This window comes from Anomaloglossus baeobatrachus, chromosome 3 (genome assembly GCF_048569485.1).
Source record: "Anomaloglossus baeobatrachus isolate aAnoBae1 chromosome 3, aAnoBae1.hap1, whole genome shotgun sequence".
NCBI classification, from domain to species: Eukaryota; Metazoa; Chordata; class Amphibia; order Anura; family Aromobatidae; genus Anomaloglossus; species Anomaloglossus baeobatrachus.
Window position 1 is genome coordinate 342,210,505 of NC_134355.1, and position 20,922 is coordinate 342,231,426.

At 41.9% G+C, this 20,922-nt stretch overlaps 1 protein-coding gene across 2 annotated transcripts in view; it reads left to right on the forward strand.

Annotated features, from left to right (window-relative positions):
• The window catches only part of ASCC3 (activating signal cointegrator 1 complex subunit 3), an 812,216-nt gene that overhangs the window by 317,428 nt on the left and 473,866 nt on the right, over positions 1-20,922 (forward strand). The window lies entirely within an intron of this gene.

Sequence of the window (20,922 nt, forward strand, 5' to 3'; positions counted from 1 at the left end):
TGAACATTTCAAGCCACAGACTGATACATGAGGAGAGTGGACCCTACCCATGAGGGCTCACAGTCTATAGGTATGGGTGAGGCTACAATAGGTGAGGGGGGAGCAGATACAGTAGGTGAGGGGGAGCGGGTCATGTGACACTATGGTGGACTGAGGGTTACTGCAGGTTGTAGGTTTTTTTGTAAGAGATGGGTCTTCAGGTTCTTTTTGAAGGTTTCAACGATGGGTTAGAGTTTGATATGTTGGGGTAGAGCGTTCCAGAATATGGGGGAGGCATGGGAATAATCTTGTATGCAATTGTGGGAAGAGTAAATAAGAGGGGAGTAGAGTAGAAGATCTTGTGAAGATCGGAAGTTGCTTGTAGGTAAGTACTGGGAGACTAGCTCACAGATGCATGGAGGAGACAGATTGCAAGTGGCTTTTTATGTCATAGCTAGTAATTTGAAACAGTCTTTGGGCAATGGGAAGCTAGTGAAGATATTGGCAGAGAGAGAAAGATGGGGAATAGTGGTGGGACAAGTGGATTCATTGGGCAGCAGAATTTAGAATAGATTGGAGGGGAGTAAGAGTGTTAGAAGGGAGGCCACAAAGCAGGAGGTTACAGTGGTCAAGGTGTGAGATGCGTTCACTAGTGTTTCTGCAGATTCTTGGTCAAGGAATGCACTGATCTGGGAAATATTTTTGAGTTGGAGTCAGCAGGCGCTTGAAAGGGCTTGAAGGAGAGAGCGGAGTCAAGGGTTTCCCCCAGGCAGCGAGCACGCAGAACGGGGAAGAATCAGCAGCCATTGATTTTGATGGATAGATCAGGTGGATTGGTAGAGGGAGGTGGGGGAAAGATGATGAACTCTGTTTTTTTCCATGTATGGTTTTAGAAATTGAGCAGAAGAGAAGGATGAAATAGCAGACAGATATTGTGTTATTTTGGTTAGTAAGGGGCTGATATCAGGGCCAGAGAGGTAGATTTGCGTTTCATCAGCATAGATATGATACTCAAAGCCATGGGACTCTGAGCTGTCCGGGCTGAAGGTGTGGATAGAGAATAGAAGGGGTCCATGAACTGAACCTTGGGTGCCACCAACAGATAGGGGGTGAGATGAGAAGGTGGTGTGAGAGAGGGAGACACTGAAAGTCTGGTCCGATAGATATGATGGACAAGAGAATTGAAAGTTTTGTGAGACAGGGAGGATATGAGAACTGAGAAGTAGGTTTGTTTTGCAGCAGTGAGTGCGGACTTGCAATTGGTTAGGGTCTGTTTGTATGTGATGAATTGCTCTGTGGAATGGGATCTCTTCCATCTCCGTTCAGCAACCCTGGAGGTTTGTCTTAGTTCTTTAGTCAGGCTTTGGTGCCGGGGTTGCCTGTTGATTGTGTGGCTTTTGGTATGTGTGAAGGGAATAGCCAAATTGAAAGCTGTAGTTATTGTGGTCTTATATAGAGCTGTTATACAAAGTGTTATACAAGCTATAAACTGACTACTTTGAATTTTATCAGTGTCATATCTTCAGTGTTGTCCTGTGATATAATAAAGATAGATATGAAAATATAATAAAATGTATACAAAAATATGAGGGGTGCACTCACTTTATATTATACAGTATATACCATGGATGGGGAACATGTGCATCAGGATGAGGAAGATATGTGCCAGATGAGCCCAGGATGGGGATCATATATACTGGGATAGGGAACAAATATACTAGCATGAGACCAAGATGAGGATCATGTATACCAGGATGGAGGACATGTACAGCAGTATGGAGGACATATATACCTGGAAGGGGCCCAAGATAAGGGAAGGTAGTACAGCATTACCTCCAAAACGGTGTCAGAAGAAAATCCTCCACATAACAGTGCATTATGACCATATTTTTGCTTCAAAATGTTTTTAAATATTTTTACTCCTTTAAACGCTAGATGCATCTTATGGTCCAGTGCGTCTTATAGTCCACAAAATACAGAATTTATTTTTTAATACCAAGATCCCGATATTGGAGCATTACTATTTTAAACCATTCATCGCCCTCTCCCCCCAGGGGTTCAGTGGACCATATTGTAAGGAGAGAAAACAATAGAGGCACTGCCTTGTGTGAACCTGCTTAGACCATACTATTCAAGCCAAATGATGGACAGGCTCACCTGGAAGAGATGTGCATGCACAGGCACAACTCTGGTATAGGTACACTGCAGCACTCGTTGTCCCTCTCTAAGCAGGGATAGAAATCCAGAAGTTTGGTAAAAAGAAAAAAACAGACAATTAAAATGCTTCAATTGTATGTAAACAAGGGGGGGCTGCAGTGATAATAAACTTCAGTTTGGTTTTGTCACTACATTTAATAAATCATATAAAAAGTTAAAGACACTGTATTGCTTCATTTTAAGAGGAGGTCCCATATTGTCTAAATGTTTGCCTGAGAGCCGTTGGTAGTACATACGTGTAATAAGAATTTAATGAATTTAATAGCGCCAAGCCTACGGTAATTAAGAACAGAAATGTAAAGAAAAATGGGCAAGGGTATGATTGCCAATTAATTCTATAATATAATATACTTAATTATAATAGAACAAATACCAACTATTGATACCAACAGATCCCAAAGATTGGCCCGTAGGGAGAGCTTTGGGATTTTTAAGTTATCAACATTAGTTCCAGAATGACTAAATGAGTATATAGGCCACAGAGGTTAATTTAAGTATAGCCAATTCAAACATATGAAAACTGTAGATATACAATGTTCTATGTTGTGTCATTAAGTGGTGCAAAAATGCTGGCAGCCTACTAGGAAGGGGTTAATTTATGAATTAACTACTGAATCTAAGTAGCAACACCTGTCCTATGCCTTTACAAGAGTGCAGTGTAATTGAGGGATGTGTTTTTTATTGTACCTGATGAAGAGAGCGGTCCACTCTGGAAACATGTTGTTTTAGCAATAAACATCATTTTTTACTTCAAGTGAAGAGACAGCGCCTCTTAGTTGTCTGTTTGTCAGGTGGACAGAGAAGAAAGAATAATTAAAATTTTTAAACAAAAATGTTGTTTAAGCCCTACATTTTTAATTTTTATTATGACTAATAAAAATATGTTTTGTAATTTTTTTTGAGCGGGCCAATACCCTCATGTAATTGGGAACTACTTTTATGGTACAGTACAAAACTGAGAAAAAGGAGTGTCATATTAGACCCTATACACCCATGGTCGTATCTGTGCCTTTAATGCGTGCTTGCGCGACTGTGGACTGACTGCACCCCACGGACCAGGCTTGCCCTGCAGGGGCATGGCTAAGTACCTACCGGGTTTTTACAAGAGCCTCTGATGGTAAGGATGGACTGGGCTGCTAGTTGGCACCAGTTAACACTCCGGGGCTGTCCCCACAGCTGATCCATAAGTCTGGGACGTAGGTATGGAGGGCAGACAGGATAGTGGGTAGTAGAGACTGACAGTACAGAGTACGTTTAGGAGACAAGTCGGACAAACAGGTCCTGGAGGCAGGCAGGATGCGTTCAGACAGAACTGCCTGGCACAGAAGTCAGACAGGATGGGTACTGGTTCTGGAAACTGACTGATCGGTTCAGGTACATGGACATGCAAAAGGGAGTGAGTAGTGGAGACTGACAGGACAGAGTATGTTTAGGAGAAAGGTTGGAAAGACAGGTACAGGAGGCAGGCAGGACGGGTTCAGGTACAAGAACAAACAGAACAGCTTGGCACAAGAAACAGACAGGATGGGTACTGGAGGCAGACTGGTCGGATTTGGGTAATTGGACATGCAGGATGGGTTTAAGAACTGAAAAGAGGCAGGACAGAATCAGACAGATAGCAGCCTGGTGTACTGTGGGAGCAAGCTCACCAGGAACCTAATTGCTCAGGCACCTCCATACAGAGGAAGGTGCCTTAAATACTCATTGCCATAGGCTATTGAACACTTTCCTAAGGACTTTACAAGGAGACCTGCGCAATGTGCTGAAATCGTGGAGCATGGGGACAGGAGACTCAGCAGGTGAGCTAGCAGGCCAGCTGCTGTGGTGAGTACGTTGGCGTCCCTGTAGAGTAGAGGAGGCGGGACAGTGTAGTGACGCCGGCATTACAATTACAAGTTGAATCCTTCTATGTTGTTAACAGACTGTAATTTCATTGTATTATACGTTGCACTTTTTCTGGTTAGTTCTGATGGCATGCTCAAACGATGAAGTAACTCTAAAACTTTCCAGTGTCAATATGAAGAATAAAAGATGATAGGTTGTCATTTAAAACCAATGATTGATGTCAGCAGAATGACAGCGCAGGTTAAAGAGAAAATAATCCCTTTTAGCTTTTCATTTTCGGGATCACCTTTTGTAAATTTTCCATTTGTAATGCTCAGTGATGAACATTTTATTTTAGAATTGCCGGTGGTTGTTTCTTTCTCTTCTAAGGCTCTAAATGAAGCTATCTTAGAAAATGTGCTGAAAGCTTTGGTACAAGACTGTCACCTATGATCCATGGATTTCCAATTACTTCAAGATTTTTTTCATTCCCCTAAGCAAACAAGAATGTAATATTTCATTTTCATGGTATTTATATAACATAGTGAAGCGTAAAACAATGTTGTCGGACAACAGATGCATGGAAATAAAACGATAAAATATACATTTCTATCTGCATAAATAGATGGTTGTTTTTACATTACATTTTTCTCTTTTTATAGACTACCTCTATCTATTGTAGAGCAGTATATGTTATAGTTTGTCCTTGACACACGGCAATAACATCAGTATCAGTTTTGGTATAATTAAAAAATACTGCAGTTCTCTATACACTATATGGAGAAAAGTGTTGGGGCATCTATATATTGCACCTGTAGGATCATTTATAACATCCTATTCTTCTATTAATATGGAAATTTTCTACACTTATCAGATAACAAATAGCTTCCACTCTTTTGCAAAGGCTTTCTATAAGGTTTTGGAATGTCTCAGTGGAAAGTTTTTCCTATGCCTAGAGAATATTTTGGCTGGAAAGATCTGACTCACAATCGCTGTTTAGTTTCTGCCAATGGTGTTTGATGGGTTTAAGATGAGGGCTCAGTGTGGGCTAGTTAACACTAGAAGTCCCAGGAATTTCGAGCTCCATAGGGTTCCAATGGTAGAAATGTTAAATGACCCCTCTCTGGGACTTCTAGTGTTAAAGAGAATCTGTCAACAGGTTTTTGCTACCTCATCTGATAGAAGCATTATGTAGGCAAAGAGATTCTGAACCTAATGATTTATCACTTAGATTATTAGCTGCAGTTGTTCTGACACAATCTGAGCTTTTAAATTTAGCCATACAAGAGAGCGAGAGCTGTCATGCCCACACCAGGCTCTCAATAGAGATTGAGCATTAATAGTCAGGTGTCAGGGCAGGCCGACACGCCCCCTCCTCTATGTGTGACGTTATAGTCCGAGCATTGATAAGTCCTGCTGCGCCCTGCTGCTTAAACAAACAACAAATAAATAACACATTGGTCCTTGCCAAGATGGGCATCCCTGAATTCACTGTGTTCCCTTACAGCCTGCTGTCTTCAGCTTACATAGCAGAAACCTGCTGACAGATTCCCTTTAAGTCTTTCCACAGCAAAATCACCACCCATGCCTTTATTGTTTCTAGCACTACGGCACATTCATGCTGTAATAAAAAAGGGTATTCTCCAATCTGTTGTCACAAATTTAGAAGCATAATATTGTCCAAAATGTTTTGCTGAAGCACTAAAAGAGTTTTCCCATGAACAAAGTTAATTTTAAAGTTGATTTTAATTAATAGACCTTGGAATAATAATAAGTTCTACAATTGGATGTGTTTAACCCCTTCACAACAAATAACATATATTTATGACATGTCATGTTGTTTCTTGCTTTCATGTGGGCTCTCATGCCAAGCCCACATTTTTCACTGCATATGATGGCTGATCTGATTAGACATGTGCCTTTAACAACCGGGTGGAATGGAAATCTACCCGTTGCTATTAACCAGTTATATCACACTGTTGATCTCTTACAGCGGGATTTAAACACACGGTCAGTGAGCGTGTTATTCCTTGCTTCTATCTTCTATCTATCCTTTGCTTCCTCCCCTGCTCAGAGATGTGGTACAGTCAGACCATGTCCCTGTACGGTCAGACACGGCCATTACACAGTACATAGCAGGGGAACATATATAAGATTATGTCAGCACAGGATCATTTTTTTTTAAACACATTCAATTGTGGAACTTATTATTATTTCAAGATCTATTGATTAAAAGGAACTTTATTCGTTGTAAAACTCCTTTAAGCTTTCCCTTAATTTTAACTAAAAGGACATTTATGATTTGATTTCTTTGGCTATGTGGATTGGGCAGGTTGTTACTGACATGTAAGTATTTCATGTCAACAGTAGCTTTAAAAATATATTTACTTTAAAATTGGTGACTGTTCACTACTTATTTTACCCCTTGTATATATACAGTAAAATACTTTTCAACCAACTAATCCTGTGCGACTCATCTGCATTTGTAAGTTATAGCATTCTACTCATGAGCTAGGAAGTTTGGTTAGAAAAATTCTATCGCTAAAAACAAGATACTTTTTGAAACTGTTCCTGAAAGATATATTGAGATGACAGATAAATGAAATAGAAAAGGTAATATATCCTTTGCTGGAGTGTGAAGATTGGATTCCCCTGTTTTCATGTATTCTGTTCGAGCATATGGTTAGGGTGAAGTTATAATTATAGTTTCATAATCTACTTATTATGTATGTTTTCTATTTTTAATTTCGTGATAATCTATCTTGAATATAAGTTATATGTATCATATGGAGAAATTACAGCATGTATTATTTCTGGCACATATAGCTATATCTTCCCAGTGATGAAACAGTGCCATGTGTTATATAGTCACTTGCTGCATATGAGGAGAAAAAGTAGGAAATTTTACTTTTTGATTTCTAAAAACAAAACACTTTTCTAATTATTTTGTTTTCCATTTAGAACTTGTAGATATGAGGCATAGGCCATGGTACTAGCTGAGGGAAAATGAACAAGCTCTATAAATATTATGGCTCTTTCTACTGTAGTGAGTTTTTGCTGAAGCCCCCCCCATACAGCTGTCACGCTCGGACTAGGGGAGATCCGGTGTATGGCCAAAAACACAACTAAAAAGGGAAAATATGACAGACAAGGGGTTCACTGGGGACACTTTAACAACGGTGGGCCCTAGTGCCCTAGTAGGCCTTTCTCATTTACCTGCCACTGTACCCTGCACTCCTAGCCAGTCCCTATACAGGTTCCTCACCTGTCGCCGAGCCGCAACTTAATGCCAAAACAACAGTCCATGGCTAGGGTGTGGGCAGGTGACGGATGCTAGCCTCACCGCTGCACTGAAACAACACATCGGCAAAGGAAGACAGACAGGGGCAAAACACCACAACAGACTTCTACAGTCATAACAAAGACTGCAGCCACACCAGCAACTCCAAGAGTAGGTTTCAGCAGCTCCCTCTAGCTCCAAGACCAGTATCCAAATGAATCAAGAATAACCGGCATCCTCTGCTTGTAGCAAGGGGTATATAAAGGGACTGGGAGTGGTGCAAACTGGAAAAACCTTATCAAGAAACTGAGGCTGCTGCAGAGCAAACTGACATTAACCCTCACTATGCCAAAAAAAAGAAAACCTCATTTAAATAGCAGTATCTAAAGTGAGACTCCGACCCAGAACCTGTCACTAATCTCTTACAGCAGAGAGACAACAGGGACAACAGCTTGACATGTTAACCCCTTAAGGACGAAGCCAGTTTTGTACTTAATGACCAGGCCATTTTTTGCAATTCTGACCAGTGTCACTTTATGAGGTCATAACTCTGGAACGCTTCAACGGATCCCGGTGATTCTGACATTGTTTTTTCGTGACATATTGTACTTCATGATAGTTATAAATTTAGAACGATATTTTTTGCTTTTATTTGTGAAAAAATCGGAAATTTGATGAAAATTTTGAAAATTTTGCAATTTTCAAACTTTTAATTTTTATGCCCTTAACCCAGAGAGTTATGTCACACAAAACAGTTAATAAATAACATTTCCCACATGTCTACTTTACATTAGCGCAATTTCTGAAACAAAATGTTTTGGGGTTAGGAAGTTAGAAGGGGTCAAAGTTCATCAGCAATTTCCCATTTTTTCAACAAAATTCACAAAACCATTTTTTTAGGGACCACATCACATTTGAAGTGACTTTGAGAGGCCTAAGTGACAGAAAATACCTAAAAGTGACACCATTCTCAAAACAGCACGCCTCAAAGTACTCAAAACCACATCCAAGAAGTTTATTAACCCTTCAGGTGCTTCACAGGAACTAAAGCAAAGTGGAATGAAAAAAAGCAAAAAATAAAATTTTACCTAAAATGTTGCTCTACCCCAAATTTGTTCACTTTTAGAAGAAATAACACAACAAAATGAACCCCAAAACTTGTTACCCACTTTCTTATGAACGCGCCGATACCCCACATGTGGTCAGAAACCTTTGTTTGGACAAATGGGAGGGCTCGGAACAGAAGGAGCAATATTTGAATTTTGGAAAGCAAATTTGGCTGAAATAGATTGCGGGCACCATGTTGCATTTACATGTCCGCCAAGGTACCTAAACAGCAGAAACCCCTTACAAGTGACACCATTTTGGAAACTAGACCCCTTAAGGCTTCTATCCAGGGGTATAGTGAGCATTTTGGATCCACAGGTACTTCACAGATTTTGATAACGTTACGTTGTCACATTGAAAATTTTCATTTTTTTCTCAAAAATGTTGCTTTAGCATCAATTTTTTCACTTTTTCAAGAGGTAATTCCAAAAATGTGACCCCAATGTTTGTTACCCACTTTTTTATGAGCGCGGTGATACCTCACTTGTGGTCTGAAACCTTTGTTTGGAGAAATGGGAGGGCTTGGAACGGAAGGAGCAATATTTGAATTTTGGAAAGGAAATTTGGCTGAAAAAGATTGCGGGCACCATGTCGCATTTGGAGGACCCCTAAGGTACGTAAACAGCAAAAAAACACCACAAGTGACCCCATATTGGAAACTAGGCCCCTCAAGGAATTTATCTTGATGTTTGGTGAGTACCCTGAACCCCCAGGTGCTTTACAGAAGTTTATAACGTTGAGCCATGAAAATAAAAAAATAAAATTTTACCACAAAATTGTTACTTCAACCAGGTAGCTTTTTTTTTCACAAGGGTAACAGGAAAAAAATCACCATGAAATTTATTGCGCAATTTCTCCTGAGTTTGTTGATATCTTGTATGTGGTGGAAATCAACTGTTTGGGCACACTACAGGGCTCAGAAGAGAAGGAGTGCAATTTGACTGCAAAATTGGCTGGAATCAATAGCGGACGCCATGTTGCATTAGGAGAACCCCTGAGGTGCCTAAGCAGTGGAGGTCCCCCACAAGTGACCCCATTCTGGAAATAAGACCCCTCAAGGCTTTAATCTAGGTGTATATTGAGCATTTTGAATCCACGAATACTTCACAGAATTTGATAAGCTTAGGTTGCCATATTGAAATTTTCATTTTTTTCACAAAAATGTTGATTTAGCGACACATTTTTCACTTTTTCAAGAGGCAACAACAAAACGTGTACCCCACAGGTTGTTATCTAATTTCTTGTGAGCGCAGGGATACCACACATGTGGCCAAAAACCTTTGTTTGGATAAATGGGAGGGCTTGGAATGGAAGGAGCACCATTTGAATTTTGGAAAAGTTGAAGTAAATTGCGCGCACCATGTCACATTAGCAGGGCCCCTTGGGCACCTATACATCAAAAACCCCCCACAAGTGACCTCATTTTGGAAACTGGACCCCTCAAGGATTTTATTCAGGAGTATAGTAAACATTTTGAATCCACAGGTACTTCACAAAACTGTTGCTGTATCAAAAAATTTCTCACTGTTAAGGGGGCTTTACACGCTGCGACATCGCTAATGCGGAGTCGTTAGGGTCACGGAATTGGTGACGCACATCCGGCCGCATTAGCGATGTTGCTGCGTGTGACACCGATGAGCGATTTTGCATCGTTGCAAAAACGTGCAAAATCGCTCATCGGTGACATGGGGGTCCATTCTCGATTATCGTTACTGCAGCAGTAACGATGTAGTTCGTCGCTCCTGCGGCAGCACACATCGCTATGTGTGACGCCGCAGGAACGAGGAAGCTCCCCTTACCTGCCTTTCATGTGACACTAAAGGATGCCTAGCCTTGTATTTAGCCCAAAAAAAAAAAAAAAGAATTAAAATAAATGACGTGGGGTCCCCCCTATTTTTGATAGCCAGCTAGGGTAAAGCAGACAGCTGTAGCCTGCAAACCACAGCTGACAGCTTCATCTTGTCTGGTGATCAATTTGGAGGGCTCCCCAAGCTGTTTTTTTTTTTTAATTATTTATAAATAAATAATTAAAAAAAAAAAACAAACGTGGGGTCCCCCCAAATTAGATCACCAGCCAAGGTGAAGCTGACAGCTGGGGTCTGGTATTCTCAGGATGGGAAGAGCCACGGTTATTGGACTCTTCCCAGCCTAAAAATAGCAGGCCGCAGCCGCCCCAGAAGTGGCGCATCCATTAGATGCGCCAATTCTGGCGCTTCGCCCCAGCTCATCCCGCGCCCTGGTGCGTTGGCTAACGGGGTAATGAATGGGGTTGATACCAGGTGTGTAATGTCACCTGGCATCAAGCCCAGCAATTAGTTATGTCACGGCGTCTATCAGATACCCGACATAACTAATTGACAGTAATAAAAAAAAAATTGACAACAAAAAAAAATTTATTTGAAAAAACACTCCCCCAAACATTCCCTGATTGACCAATTTATTGAAAAGAAAAAAAAAAAATCCACAATAATCCATTTGGATGTCCCACGTCGCCTCTAGACCTTCTAGAATATGGGGGACACGTTCAGGGAACGTATCCCCCATTTTCTAGGAGGGCAGACCCTCCATTTTAGGAGAGTGGGTGCAAAGAATCTGCACCCACCCACCCTCCCTGGGTCACAGCTGCAGAGTGCGAGCAGCCAGCACAGCTCACACTGAACACAGGAAGCTGACAGCTGCGCTCTGCTCATGTGACCGGAGTCTGCAGAGAAGGAGCCGGAGGAGGGGGCCGCGGGGGATCAGGGCTCCGACAGGTATGTATGACACCGGGGGACACCGGGGGACACCAGGGGGGGGTAGGGGGGGACCCGGCGGGGCCTAGGGAGCAGGTTTCTGTCGTATGTGTTATGGCACATACGACAGAAACCATAGGAACAGTGGAAATGCGGCCGGCGCGCTGCTGTGATCGCCGGTGCGCGCGGCCATCTTGGATTTTCGGGAGGGGGTTGGGGGTCGGGGGGGGCACTTTGGGGACACCGGGGGACCGGAGGGAACCGGGAAAAAGATTTATCTCCCATCTGGCATGTTTGATCATGCCAGATGGGAGATAAATCATTTTTTACCGGCGCGGTCATTTACTATAACTTGATGATCGGTATACGGTGTATACCGGTCATCAGGTGAGCGGGGACCGGAAAAACCGGCCCGAATCATGATCTCCAGGGTCTCAGCTACCCCCGGCAGCTGAGACCCCGGAAATTTTCTGACTCTGGGGGGCGCTAGACCCTTTTTTCCGACCGCCGTTAAAAAGCGGCGGATCGGAAAAAGTACCCTTATTTACCGCCGTTAAAAGGCGTATCGGCGGTCGTAAAGGGGTTAAACATACCCCAATACTTATTGGAAGAAGTTTTGTCTTAACTAGGTAACCAAATAAGAATTTTTCCCTTCACATATGAGGGGAAAATTAATAAGTCTCATCATTGGTCTTAAAATCTTACTGCAGGAACATAGGGTTCAGTGTTCTCCCAGACAAGACTGTCAGTTTTAAAAGACATCCATTTTTAAAGCCTTGGAACATTTCTCATATCTACAGCCTTTTTTGTCTGCCCTGTGTGAGGCCATAGATACATTCCCCTCTCTCCATTTTTGAGCTCTGGGTATATACTTCTCCTTTCTGCTACATTATATAGATAAACATATTAAGAGTAATTTCTTAAGTGGTCAGGTTTTTCCATTCAAATCCATTGCCATAGGTGTATGAAATCAAGCCCCTAGCCATACAGTCTGCTCCTAGAAACCTTCCTGAAAGAATAGGTCATTTTAAAGCGTTCACTAACTTCTAGAGTCATACTGTTACTACTGGACCCTAACACTCTCACGTGGATTGAAAAACCAGGGGAGATGTAAACCTTGAAATCTACAGGTCCCAAAACAGGCTAGTACGTGCCCTAGACATTACCCTGATTTGTTCCTCCCTGACAGCAGAGGTTGGCATTCTAAGGGGCACTTTGCACACTACGACATCGCAGGTGCGATGTCGGTGGGGTCAAATTGAAAGTGACACACATCCGGCGTCGCAGGCGATATCGTAGTGTGTAAAGCCTTTTTGATACGATTAACGAGCGCAAAATCGTCGTAATCGTATCGGTGTAGCGTCGGTCATTTCCATAATTTGGAAATGACTGATGTTACGATGTTGTTCCTCGTTTCAGCGGCATCACACATCGCTGTGTGTGAAGCCGCAGGAGCGAGGAACATCTCCTACCTGCGTCCTGTGGCTCACGCCGGCTCTGCGGAAGGAAGGAGGTGGGCGGGATGTTTACGTCCCGCTCATCTCCACCCCTCCGCTTCTATTGGCCGCCTGCCGTGTGACGTCGCTATGACGCCGCACGACCCGCCCCCTTAATAAGGAGGCGGGTCGCCGGCCAGAGCGACGTCGCAGGGCAGGTGAGTGCATGTGAAGCTGGCGTAGCGATAATGTTCGCTACGCCAGCTATCACCATGATATCGCAGCTGCGACGGGGGCGGGGACCATCACGCTCGGCATCGCAAGCATCGGCTTGCGATGTCGTAGTGTGCAAAGTGCCCCTAAGATTACGTAATGGTTCCCTTATTCGTCATGGCTGACTTTGAGTGTCCTTCACTGCACCCTATGCTATAAAGCAAGTGTAACACAAAAACAAAAATAAAAATAAATGAAGTGCACACAAGCGGAGGGTGAGAAAGAGGGCTAGAAACATGCAAACACAGTCATACAAGGGTGGTGGAATAAAGGAAACAAAAACATAACAGGATAGTTGGAAAGCCTCCCAAACCTAAATGAAAAAATAGGAGAAAACTAGGAAAGGGATTCACTCAAACGGCAGGTAATAGCAATGTCTAAGTAAGAAAACCTTAACCAAGCAGCTGGGACTCCAGACAACCATCCATTCAAAAGTAGTCATACTGAGGCATGTGAGTAGTGTGAATAAATAGCCACTCCCAAAATGTGATTGGGAAAACCAAGCAAGAAAGTACACGCACCTGAATAGAAGCGAAACAAAGAAGTCAGAGAATAAGAAAGAGAGACGAGATCCTTCAGCGGTTGGACCAACAAGAATCAGGCTGTGGAAACCGACTAACAACCAGATATCATCGGTTCGAGCCATGACAGATACCACGGTTGTAGCAAGGTTGTGACATTTCTTCCCTCATAAAAACACAACTATTAAGAACTCATTCAGATTGGCCTCCTGTGAGTCTTCATGTGGATTGCTACCTATTTGTATTGATGTAAGTGTTGCACTTTGTTCCCGTGTTTGTATATAGATCTTTACTAGTCTATTTGCATCTTTTGGATACTGGAGTAATCTGGAGGACATAAAGAATCTGGAGGACATAAATAACCTCTTTTCCCATTCTTCCTTTTGGCTACATAATGATGCTGGTTCCAAAATTCCCATTTACCTCTATATGTTTTATGAAGACAACATAGCTCAGCTCATTCAGCTGTTTGCGAGATCTGGGCCAGTGGTGGATGGCGCATAGACCTAGTATTTCCTATCTCATACCTTTACAACTTTGATGATAGACAAATAAAGGTCACAGGTTTAAGCACAAGTTTGTTGATGGTATTTTCTGTTTTCCACTAACACAACAAGTGAATTGCCTGTGCAATGACATCCTCAGTCTAAGCATTATTTTGGATACTGTTTTCGTGATGTGTCGCATTTACCAGGATGTGATAGAAATTAGGTTGTTATTGAGTTGGAAATAACATTCATAAAATAATGTATTCTCATACTCTTTTTTCATTGTGTAGAATTCTTTTTGCTGGTTCTTTTTGTAATAGGATATATCTGATAGTATCTGTACGCGTTCAGATATCCCTGAGATTGATAGCATTCTTACGGAGTACAGAACTGTACAGATTGATCATCCCCATTCTGTTGTTTCAGCAGAGCAGCATGACTTCTGCTTGTTATTTTATATCTGTCAAAACAAGGCTGAATTGTAATGTCCATTTCATAACATCTTACCGTGCCGTCAGCTGCCTATATAACATAGGCAGCAAAGATATTGGGGTCGGCAGACCACTTCTAAAGAAATGTGTCAGTACCTTTGAAGCACTGTGTTGCATTTATATCAATAAGATGCACACAAAATAAAAAAAAATGGCAATGATACATTTCAACTAAATCAGATTCGAGACTTCCAGCTGCTTTGTGTATACTGCTGCTGATAATATGCAACCTAAAGACATTTCCCTATACAGTATAGGAATGTTTGCTTTGTTTGTGTTTCATGCTCAATATTACTTTCTTTCTGGAACTGCAAATTTTTTCTTTATAGTTGTATGAAGTCTTAAAGGGAACCTGTCAGGTCCAACATGCACCCAGAACCACGAGCTGTTCTGGGTGCATATTGCTAATCCCTGCCTAACCGTCCCTGTATCCGGTAGCATAGATAAAGAGATCTTTAAACAAAAGTATTTCTAAAGATCTTTTATGGTATGCTAATGAGCTCGGGGACTAGTCCAAAGGGCATTGCGTCCCTTGCTAGTTGGCCCCATTAGCATGTTAGTATGCCACTGTGGATGTGCTATCATGCTAATGAATGCGAGAGTCAGAGGATGATCTCACTCACCTCTCCTCTGCCATCGCCACCCGACGAAGGAGTTCAGCTCAGTGCGCATGATTCTGGAGTTTCGGTCATTCACATTATGAAGCCGGGTGTACGTGTAGCGCCCTATGGGGCAGGTGCATTAACCTAATCGTCACCGGGCCGTCGACTGTCGTCACGGGCGGCCTATCCCGGCTCCGTTGCCCCAAGGCGTACAGAAGATGGCAGGGGAGAGATAATGGGGGTAGTAGTAGTGAGGTGTTTGTCATGACTCCACCTGTGGTATGCGGCCAAGGAATTTGCCGCCGCTGCTGTCGCTGTCCTCTGGGGCATATGATAATAGCAGACAGGGATGGTATCACTCTCCACAGGTAGAGCGGGGCCCGGGGAGGATGATGAGGGGAGTAGTAATAGTGGCAGGGAGCGGCTGTACGGGTAAACGGGTAATAAAGAGTCAGATTCTATAGCTGCGCTTCCAGATTGTTTTACTCACTTTTGTATGATGCCGCTCACCTAGATAATACTGGTCACTTGCTATGATGGGCTCCGTCGAACCCGAATCGCTTTGCAAATCAGTCCAGTTTGGTGTTCAGTGGGTTTCTCCTTGAAACGCCTGTCTGTGGATCCCCTGGCTTGAAGCTACGAGGGGACCCTGGGTTTCACGAGATGTACTCTTGTCCCTATCTGCAGGTGCCACGGTTCTGATATGGGATCCGGCTTGAAGCGAGGCCCCGGGTCCTATATGGCACTGTGCTGTCGGGCTCTGTGTGGACAGGGAAGCTTGAAACTTTCCCTGTCTAGGCAGATTCTGGAAAATCAACGTGAAGTATGATCTTCCCTAGGGTCCTGCCGCCCTGTGTGGCGTCTGTTACGAGGGGAGAAGGTTCACTCTCCCCACGGCAACCATGTGAACTTTCTCCTCCTTCCCACCACAGCACCTGTGAGGCGTGTCTGCTCCGCTGCTCTCCTGCTGGAGAACTCTCTCTAACTGTTGTGTTGGCTCCTGACTCCCACTACTGGCTGCACCTCCCCCTCCCAGGTCCTAAGCTAGTGGGACTGGGACCCCTGTTGAGGGCATCCTGTAAATGCCTCTCTGTCGGCGACCCCTTAATTACCTGACCCTAGCCCAGTCCCCAGTGGGAACAGGGCAACCTGATGTGTATTGAGTGTGTAATGTGGTGAACACTGACACTGACCTCCTCAGGAACCGGGTTTAGCATTACACCCAAATTTGGGTGCAATACTCTGTGGTGACTGAAGCCTCAGGGGTGCCACATACGCATCCCGAATTCAAACTGAAGTAGTGCGCATGATCGAAACTCCGGGGTCATGCGCACTAAGCCGAAATCCAGCGTGGGGTGGAGATGGCAGTGTTTGGTTAATTCAAAAAGCAAGATCTATCGAGTCTGGAAGAACTCTAAACCATGTACAGGGTCATGTTGTTCTGCTCCCTACACTGTTTACACCCCTGGAGCAGGTAACTTCTGGCCATAGGGGATTCTGGGTGTCGGACCTCCACTTATCTGATATCGATATCCTAAGAAAAATACATCAGTATCAAAGTCATACACTCCCTTTTTAACCTCACGAAGGGTGAAAGCTGAAAGTATGATACCTTGTTTACCCTAAAACCACATCCCTTAATGTAACAATCAGTCCATAATCCTAATCTTGATCCTGACCATAACATTTGATAATATTTTGCTATTTTTGACATTTGGGGGGGAAATCCTCATAAAAGAAAACAAAAATTCACCTTGACTAATTGGCCAAATTGTTGCTGCTGTGCTTGACATTTTCAGTAGTAAGAGAGACTGTACTTCACATGTAGCTATTTCTTAATTTTGGAAAATTGACTCTTGAAAACCTGCTCTGCAATTATCAGTAAGTGTATAAGTTTAATTTGTTGTGATGATATAAAAAAATACTTTTTAGTTTACTTTGCAAAATGATATTTGCATCTTTTCTCCTGCTAATAATGTACCACTGTCAGAGCTAATTAGTGGAAACAATTAAATTGAAATTTCTTAAGTAAAGAAAATCATATAGCTTAGATCAAACTGCCTGATCCTTCATCTATTGTGCGGCATCCAATGGACATTAAATGGTCTGCTGATCCTGCTTTGGCTGACTTCTGTTTAATGTATATGGGGCTTTGTCTCTCTATTTTTTGTTTTTGTTTTTAATTAGAAAAAAAGTAAATGCATTTTCAAAGCTGCAAAATGGGAGTATGACTTATAGGGTTATTTCGTCTTCACAAATTGATACTGTCAAATAGTATTTGTAAATACAAACAGTATTGTAATTTACTGCTTATTACAATTTTCAGTCGATCTTGACATAATTATACTTTTCTGTTCTCTAGTTTACAGCTCATTACTTTGGATACTCATTAGATAGCAGAATATGTGCAGTGCTTACAAGCTCTTTTCTACTCAGCTTGTAAGCACTGTTTTAAAGCTAGCCAGGATTGCTGGAGAACGTTGTTACCTCACATTCATGGTCCTCTTTAGCATAGTGTTTACAAGCTATAGAGCAGCGGTGGCCGGTCTCTGGGAATAAAGTGTGACCAAAAAAAGTGTTCGTATCTCAAGCATGACTTCAAATTTTTATAATCACTAAATTGTTAAAGTGCTTGTTTATACAAAACCCTATCTGACAATATCCATCTATGACAGTGTGAATAACCGTTTAAAGAGGATCTGTCACCATGCGTGAAACAGACCTCCTTTTAAATTCTATAAAACTTAACACCAAATAAAAATGCCCATATGTCTGGAACCATATTGCAGATTATAACTCTGTTTAGTTATTACAGACTGAAATGTTTGAAGCACCTTTAGCATGGCCCTGCTTCTACAATAGAAGGAGACTAATAGCTTCTGCAATAGAAAGAGGAGATTAATAGCTTCTACTATGTAGGGAGGAGATTTACAGCTTTTACAGTAGGAGGAGGCTAATACCTTCCATAATAGGAGGAGACTAATAGCTTCCACAGTATAATGAGGATATATATATCCTCTACAATAGAAGGAGGAGACTAATGGCTTTTACAATATGAGAAGGCTATTAGCTTCCACAGTTGGAGGAGATGGAGACTAATAGCTTACACAATAGAAGGGGGGAGACTAATACCTTACACAATATAATGAGAAGGCTAATAGCTTCAACAGTAGGAGGAGACAAATAGCTTCTACTATAAAATGAGGATACCACACCATTTTTAAAATTATTTATTTAAATAAATACAAATATTGATATGGGCTCCTCCCTATTTTTGATAATCAGTCAAAGTAAAGCAGACAGCCTGGGGCTGTTATTACCAAGGTGGAAAGGCCCATTGGTATTTGGCCCTTCCCAACCTAAATTTAGAAACCCATAGCTGCCCCAGAAGTGGCACATCTATTATATGTGCCATTTCTGGTGCTTTGCACGGCTCTTCCTGATTGCCCTGGGGCAATGACAATCAAGATAATAATTTTAGGGTTGATGTCAGCTGTGTATTGACAGCAGCCATCAAGCCCAGGGGTTAATAATGGATAGGCATCTATCGGACACCTCCATTACTAACACTACATGTATAGAGATAAAAAAAACACAGATACAATAAAAAATAATTTATTTGAATAAGGATTTGCCCACACACCAACATTCACCAATTTATAACTTCAAAATTTCTCATAACGACGCTCCACAGGTCACTGCCAGTCAGATATGGAATTTCTAACAAAGGGAAATACATGAAATAGCAGAAACTGCTGTGTGAATACTGACTTGAAAAATCCAATAGCTATATGCAAGAGTGAATATGTGAAAAATGGAATCTGCATTACTGCCATGAACATATGAATCAAGAGAAATTTAGCTACTGAATTGATCAATGCAATAGAGCCCCAACACTACGCCAAAGTATTTCTCTGCGTTGGGGTCCCTAGCTTGTGTGTGTCCTCTCATGCAGTTAAAAAACCTACCGTGTATGGGAAGCTGAGACCCAGGCTATTTATGCGTATGATATGGATTGGCAATAGGTGTGGTTGGGGAGGGTTCACAAATGAAAAAATACTAACAAATAGGAATAACGTTTGGAACACCATTCTAAGTCCGAACTGGGTGCAAAAACCTAAAAAAACCATCACTATGGGGAGATAAGTTATGCACACCAGTGACTATGTAAGGGGAATACATGAAATAGCAGAAACTGCTGTGTGAATACTGACTTGAAAAATCCAATAGCTATATGCAAGAGTGAATATGTGAAAAATGGAATCTGCATTACTGCCATGAACATATGAATCAAGAGAAATTTAGCTACTGAATTGATCAATGCAATAGAGCCCCAACACTACGCCAAAGTATTTCTCTACGTTGGGGTCCCTAGCTTGTGTGTGTCCTCTCATGCAGTTAAAAAACCTACCGTGTATGGGAAGCTGAGACCCAGGCTATTTATGCGTATTTTTTCGTTTGTGAACCCTCCCCAACCACACCTATTGCCAATCCATATCATATGCATAAATAGCCTGGGTCTCAGCTTCCCATACACGGTAGGTTTTTTAACTGCATGAGAGGACACACACAAACTAGGGACCCCAACGTAGAGAAATACTTTGGCGTAGTGTTGGGGCTCTATTGCATTGATCAATTCAGTAGCTAAATTTCTCTTGATTCATATGTTCATGGCAGTAATGCAGATTCCATTTTTCACATATTCACTCTTGCATATAGCTATTGGATTTTTCAAGTCAGTATTCACACAGCAGTTTCTGCTATTTCATGTATTCCCCTTACATAGTCACTGGTGTGCATACCTTATCTCCCCATAGTGATGTTTTTTTTTAGGTTTTTGCACCCAGTTCGGACTTAGAATGGTGTTCCAAACGTTATTCCTCTTTGATGGAATTTCTAACAAGCATGGGAAATTCTGTACATACCGCTGACCGGCGGTGACAAGCAGCATGCGCGACTTCCGGGACAGTTGCTGGTTTCTATTTTTAAGGCTGGAGGGGGTCCAATAACCATTGGCCTTCCCACTCTGATAATACTAGCCCCTAGCTTTCTGCTTTACTTTGTCTGGTTATCAACAACAGAGGGGATCCCATGACATTTTTTAAAATTATTTAAAAAAAACAAACAAACTGTGTGCTCCTTCTATTCCGAACTCTGACATTTGTCCAAGCTGAACCTGTTGACTACATGTGGGATATTGCCACGCTCAAAAGAGAGTAACAAATCGTGGTGCACACTTTGTCCTGTTACTTCTTGTAAGAGTGTAAAACTTAAGGCCAAAATAACATTTTCTTGAAAAAAATAGAACATTTTTCAATATGACGACCAAATGTTATAAAGTTTTGTGTAGTTCCTGTGGGTAGAAAATCCTTATTATACTCTAGATGAAAGCCATGAGGGATATAGTTTCCAAAATGGGGTCGCTTGTTGAGGGTTTCTGTTGTTTAGACATCTTAGGTGCTCTGAAAACGCAACATGGTGCCCACAATCTATTTCAGCCAAATTTGTGTTCCAAAATTCAAATGGTGCTCCTTCCCTTCCGAGCCCTCCTGTTTGTCCAATCAGATATTGCTGACCGCTTCTGGGGTATCAGCATGCTCAGTAGAAGCTGGATAACAAATTGTGGGGTGCATTTGCTTGTACTATCCTCTTCTAAAAGGGAAAAATTAGGGCTAAAGCTCATTTTTCAGAAAGGATTACAATTTTTTTTCTCATTCCTCTTTGCACCAATTCCTTTGTAGCACTGAAAGGGTTAATAAATTTCCTGACAGCAGTATTGAAGTATTTGAGAGGGTTCCGTTTTTAAAATGGTATCACTTTTTGTAAGTTTCCAATATATAGGCCCCGTAAAGTCCATTTAAATCTGAATAGGTCCCTAAAGAAACAGGTTTTGTACATTCCTTGGAAAAGTTAGGAATTGATGCAAACAAAGTGATGTTTTAAAAATGATTCACATGTAAATTAGACTTAAA